Below are 5000 nucleotides of genomic sequence, written 5' to 3' on the forward strand. Positions count from 1 at the left end.
CCGCCGCCGGTCTCGGCCCGGCCCTGGAGAAACCCCTCTTGGAGCCCTCGCTCCAGTCGGCAACGGCCACCGGAGCCTGCGGGCAAGCAGCGGCTTCGCGCGGCTTCTGGCAGTCGGAAGCGCCGTGCGCGATAGGTAGGAGGCAGAACGGCCACGGCCAGGGCCGCCGGGCAACGCCCGAGTCTGCCCGCTGAGCCGCGGCTGACAAGCGTTCGAGTGCCGGCGACCGCCGCCGGTCTCGGCCCGGCCCTGGAGAAACCCCTCTTGGAGCCCTCGCTCCAGTCGGCAACGGCCACCGGAGCCTGCGGGCAAGCAGCGGCTTCGCGCGGCTTCTGGCAGTCGGAAGCGCCGTGCGCGATAGGTAGGAGGCAGAACGGCCACGGCCAGGGCCGCCGGGCAACGCCCGAGTCTGCCGGCTGAGCCGCGGGTGACAAGCGTTCGAGTGCCGGCGACCGCCGCCCGTCTCGGCCCGGCCCTGGAGAAACCCCTCTTGGAGCCCTCGCTCCAGTCGGCAACGGCCACCGGAGCCTGCGGGCAAGCAGCGGCTTCGCGCGGCTTCTGGCAGTCGGAAGCGCCGTGCGCGATAGGTAGGAGGCAGAACGGCCACGGCCACAGCCGCCGTGCAACACCCGAGTCTGCCGGCTGAACCGCGAGTAGCTGCAGCGGTTCGATGGCGCTGGTCCGCGAGCGCCAGCCCTCTGCCCTAGTATACGGACAGCGAGGTCCCCGGCCCCGGCGGGCTCGAAGAGAACCGTCTTCCCCCAGCGGGGAGGCGCGCGAGCGCCGCCGACTCTTACCATGACGTAACTGGAGGCAGCGCAAAGCAGCGACCCCTTCGGCAGCTCCGAAGAAGAACCGGGCAAGACGTCTACCTGCCAGAACCGCGGTGGAGCCAAAGTCCCGCCGGAGCGAGGTAGACGAGGCATCCCTTTCCGCCGGCAGCTCCGGCGGCCACATCGGGCACACCGGACCCGGCGGACGGTAAAACGGGTAGACCTGGCCTCCCTGCCGGCAGAACGGGTAGACGAGGCCTCCCTGCCTGGAACCGGGTAGACCTGGCATCCCTGCCGGAAGCGGGTAGACCTGGCATCCCTGCCGGTAAAACGGGTAGACCTGGCCTCCCTGCCGGCAGAACGGGTAGACGAGGCCTCCCTGCCTGGAACCGGGTAGACCTGGCATCCCTGCCGGAAGCGGGTAGACCTGGCATCCCTGCCGGTAAAACGGGTAGACCTGGCCTCCCTGCCGGCAGAACGGGTAGACGAGGCCTCCCTGCCTGGAACCGGGTAGACCTGGCATCCCTGCCGGAAGCGGGTAGACCTGGCATCCCTGCCGGCAAAACGGGTAGACCTGGTCTCCCTGCCGCCAAAACGGGTAGACCTGGCCTCCCTGCAGGTAAAACGGGTAGACCTGGCCTCCCTGCCGGCAGAACGGGTAGACCTGGCCTCCCTGCCGCCAGAACGGGTAGACCTGGCATCCCTGCCGGCAAAACGGGTAGACCTGGTCTCCCTGCCGGTAAAACGGGTAGACCTGTTCTCCCTGCCGGCAAAACGGGTAGACCTGGCCTCCCTGCCGGCAGAACGGGTAGACCTGGCCTCCCTGCCGCCAGAACGGGTAGACCTGGCATCCCTGCCGGCAAAACGGGTAGACCTGGTCTCCCTGCCGGTAAAACGGGTAGACCTGGTCTCCCTGCAGGTAAAACGGGTAGACCTGTTATCCCTGCCGGCAAAACGGGTAGACCTGGCATCCCTGCCGGTAAAACGGGTAGACCTGGTCTCCCTGCCGGCAAAAAGGGTAGACCTGTTCTCCCTGCCGCCAGAACGGGTAGACCTGGCCTCCCTGCCGGTAAAATGGGTAGACCTGGTCTCCGTGCAGGTAAAACGGGTAGACCTGGTATCCCTGCCGGCAGAACGGGTAGACCTGGTCTCCCTGCCGCCAGAACGGGTAGACCTGGCATCCCTGCCGGCAAAACGGGTAGACCTGGTCTCCCTGCCGGTAAAACGGGTAGACATGGCCTCCCTGCAGGTAAAACGGGTAGACCTGTTCTCCCTGCCGGCAAAACGGGTAGACCTGGCATCCCTGCCGGCAAAACGGGTAGACCTGGTCTCCCTGCCGGTAAATGGGTAGACCTGGTCTCCCTGCCGCTAGAACGGGTAGACCTGGCCTCCCTGCCGGCAACATGGGTAGACCTGGCCTCCCTGCCGGTAAAACGGGTAGACCTGGCATCCCTGCAGGTAAAACGGGTAGACCTGGCATCCCTGCCGGCAAAACGGGTAGACCTGTTCTCCCTGCAGGTAAAACGGGTAGACCTGTTCTCCCTGCCGCCAGAACGGGTAGACCTGGCATCCCTGCCGGCAAAACGGGTAGACCTGGCATCCCTGCCGGTAAATGGGTAGACCTGGCATCCCTGCCGGAAAAACGGGTAGACCTGGCATCCCTGCCGGCAATACGGGTAGACCTGGTCTCCCTGCCGCTAGAACGGGTAGACCTGGCATCCCTGCCGGTAAAACAGGTAGACCTGGCCTCCCTGCCGCCAGAACGGGTAGACCTGGCATCCCTGCCGGTAAAACGGGTAGACCTGGCCTCCCTGCCGGCAGAACGGGTAGACCTGGTCTCCCTGCAGGTAAAACGGGTAGACCTGGCCTCCCTGCCGGCAGAACGGGTAGACCTGGCCTCCCTGCCGGCAGAAGGGGTAGACCTGTCCTCCCTGCGGACAGAGCGGGTCGCCCGTGCTGGAGGCCCGTATGCAGGGGTGCCTGCACGGGGTGGGAAGGGGCGGCGGCGGGCTGCCTGTGCTCTCTCAGCCGGGGCGGCGGTGGGGGGGCTTGCGGGGGGTGGCTTGGGGCGGCAGGCCGGTCCTGCCGGAGGCCCGTATGCAGGGGTGCCTGCACAGGGTGGGTGGGCCGGCGGCGGGCTGCCTGTGCTCTCTCAGCCGGGGCGGCGGTGGGGGGGCTTGCGGGGGGTGGCTGGGGTCGGCAGGCCGGCCCTGCCGGAGGCCCGTATGCAGGGGTGCCTGCACGGGGTGGGAAGGGGCGGCGGCGGGCTGCCTGTGCTCTCTCAGCCGGGGCGGCGGTGGGGGGGCCTGTGGCGGGTGGCTGGGGGCGGCAGGCCGGCCCTGCCGGAGGCCCGTATGCAGGGGTGCCTGCACGGGGTGGGAAGGGCCGGCGGCGGGCTGCCTGTGCTGTTTCAGTCGGGGCGGCGGTGGGGGGGCTTGCGGGGGGTGGCTGGGGTCGGCAGGCCCGCCCTGCCGGAGGCCCGTATGCAGGGGTGCCTGCACGGGGTGGGTGGGCCTGCGGCGGGCTGCCTGTGCTCTCTGAGCCGGGGCGGCGGTGGGGGGGCTTGCGGGGGGTGGCTGGGGTCGGCAGGCCGGCCCTGCCGGAGGCCCGTATGCAGGGGTGCCTGCACGGGGTGGGAAGGGCCGGCGGCGGGCTGCCTGTGCTCTCTCAGCCGGGGCGGCGGTGGGGGGGCCTGTGGCGGGTGGCTGGGGGCGGCAGGCCGGCCCTGCCGGAGGCCCGTATGCAGGGGTGCCTGCACGGGGTGGGAAGGGCCGGCGGCGGGCTGCCTGTGCTCTCTCAGCCGGGGCGGCGGTGGGGGGGGTTGCGGGGGGTGGCTGGGGTCGGCAGGCCGGCCCTGCCGGAGGCCCGTATGCAGGGGTGCCTGCACGGGGTGGGAAGGGCCGGCGGCGGGCTGCCTGTGCTCTCTCAGCCGGGGCGGCGGTGGGGGGGGTTGCGGGGGGTGGCTGGGGTCGGCAGGCCGGCCCTGCCGGAGGCCCGTATGCAGGGGTGCCTGCACGGGGTGGGTGGGCCTGCGGCGGGCTGCCTGTGCTCTCTGAGCCGGGGCGGCGGTGGGGGGGGCTTGCGGGGGGTGGCTGGGGGCGGCAGGCCGGCCCTGCCGGAGGCCCGTATGCAGGGGTGCCTGCACGGGGTGGGAAGGGGCGGCGGCGGGTTGCCTGTGCTCTCTCAGCCGGGGCGGCGGTGGGGGGGCTTGCGGGGGGTGGCTGGGGGCGGCAGGCCGGCCCTGCCGGAGGCCCGTATGCAGGGGTGCCTGCACGGGGTGGGAAGGGCCGGCGGCGGGCTGCCTGTGCTGTCTCAGTCGGGGCGGCGGTGGGGGGGCTTGCGGGGGGTGGCTGGGGTCGGCAGGCCGGCCCTGCCGGAGGCCCGTATGCAGGGGTGCCTGCACGGGGTGGGTGGGCCGGCGGCGGGCTGCCTGTGCTCTCTGAGCCGGGGCGGCGGTGGGGGGGGCTTGCGGGGGGTGGCTGGGGGCGGCAGGCCGGCCCTGCCGGAGGCCCGTATGCAGGGGTGCCTGCACGGGGTGGGAAGGGGCGGCGGCGGGGTGCCTGTGCTCTCTCAGCCGGGGCGGCGGTGGGGGGGCTTGCGGGGGGGTGGCTGGGGGCGGCAGGCCGGTCCTGCCGGAGGCCCGTATGCAGGGGTGCCTGCACGGGGGTGGGTTGGGGGGGGCGGCGGGAATTTTTTGGTTTTTGTTGCTTTTTTATTTCTTTTTCCGCTTTTGAAACAGAGACGCCGCCCCGTCCTCGGGCGTTTCAGCCGAGCTGATGGAAAGCGGCGCCCCTTCCCGTCGCTTGCGGGGGGGGGTGGTGCAGGAGGGGGGAGGCGGCGCGCGCCTGAAATTCCCCTCGCCACCCCCCGTTTCCGAGACTTCGCCGTATCTAGTGGAAGGCGCTAAGCTTGGCCGGACTGTCTCGCTGAAGGCTTTCTTACTCTGCATCGGTTCTGACGGTGGGCGAGAAAAAAAAACAAAACCAAAGCAGAGCAGGGAAACAGTTACAAAAATTTCTTGAGAGCCAGCACCGGCCCGCCCATCGGCAGACGGAGCGGCGCCCGGGGTCAACGAGTGCCACCCTGCTGCTTAGCAACCGGAACCCGAGCCGGCCCGCCCCGCCCACCCGCCGGCAAGGGGCGGGCGCTTCCCCGCGGCAGAAGGGGGAGACAGAGACTGAGAGACGGGGTCGAGGAGCAGGCGGGGAGCCTTGCGCTGAGGTAGGC

The sequence above is a fragment of the Opisthocomus hoazin genome, unplaced genomic scaffold (assembly GCF_030867145.1).
Source record: "Opisthocomus hoazin isolate bOpiHoa1 unplaced genomic scaffold, bOpiHoa1.hap1 HAP1_SCAFFOLD_167, whole genome shotgun sequence".
NCBI lineage: Eukaryota > Metazoa > Chordata > Aves > Opisthocomiformes > Opisthocomidae > Opisthocomus > Opisthocomus hoazin.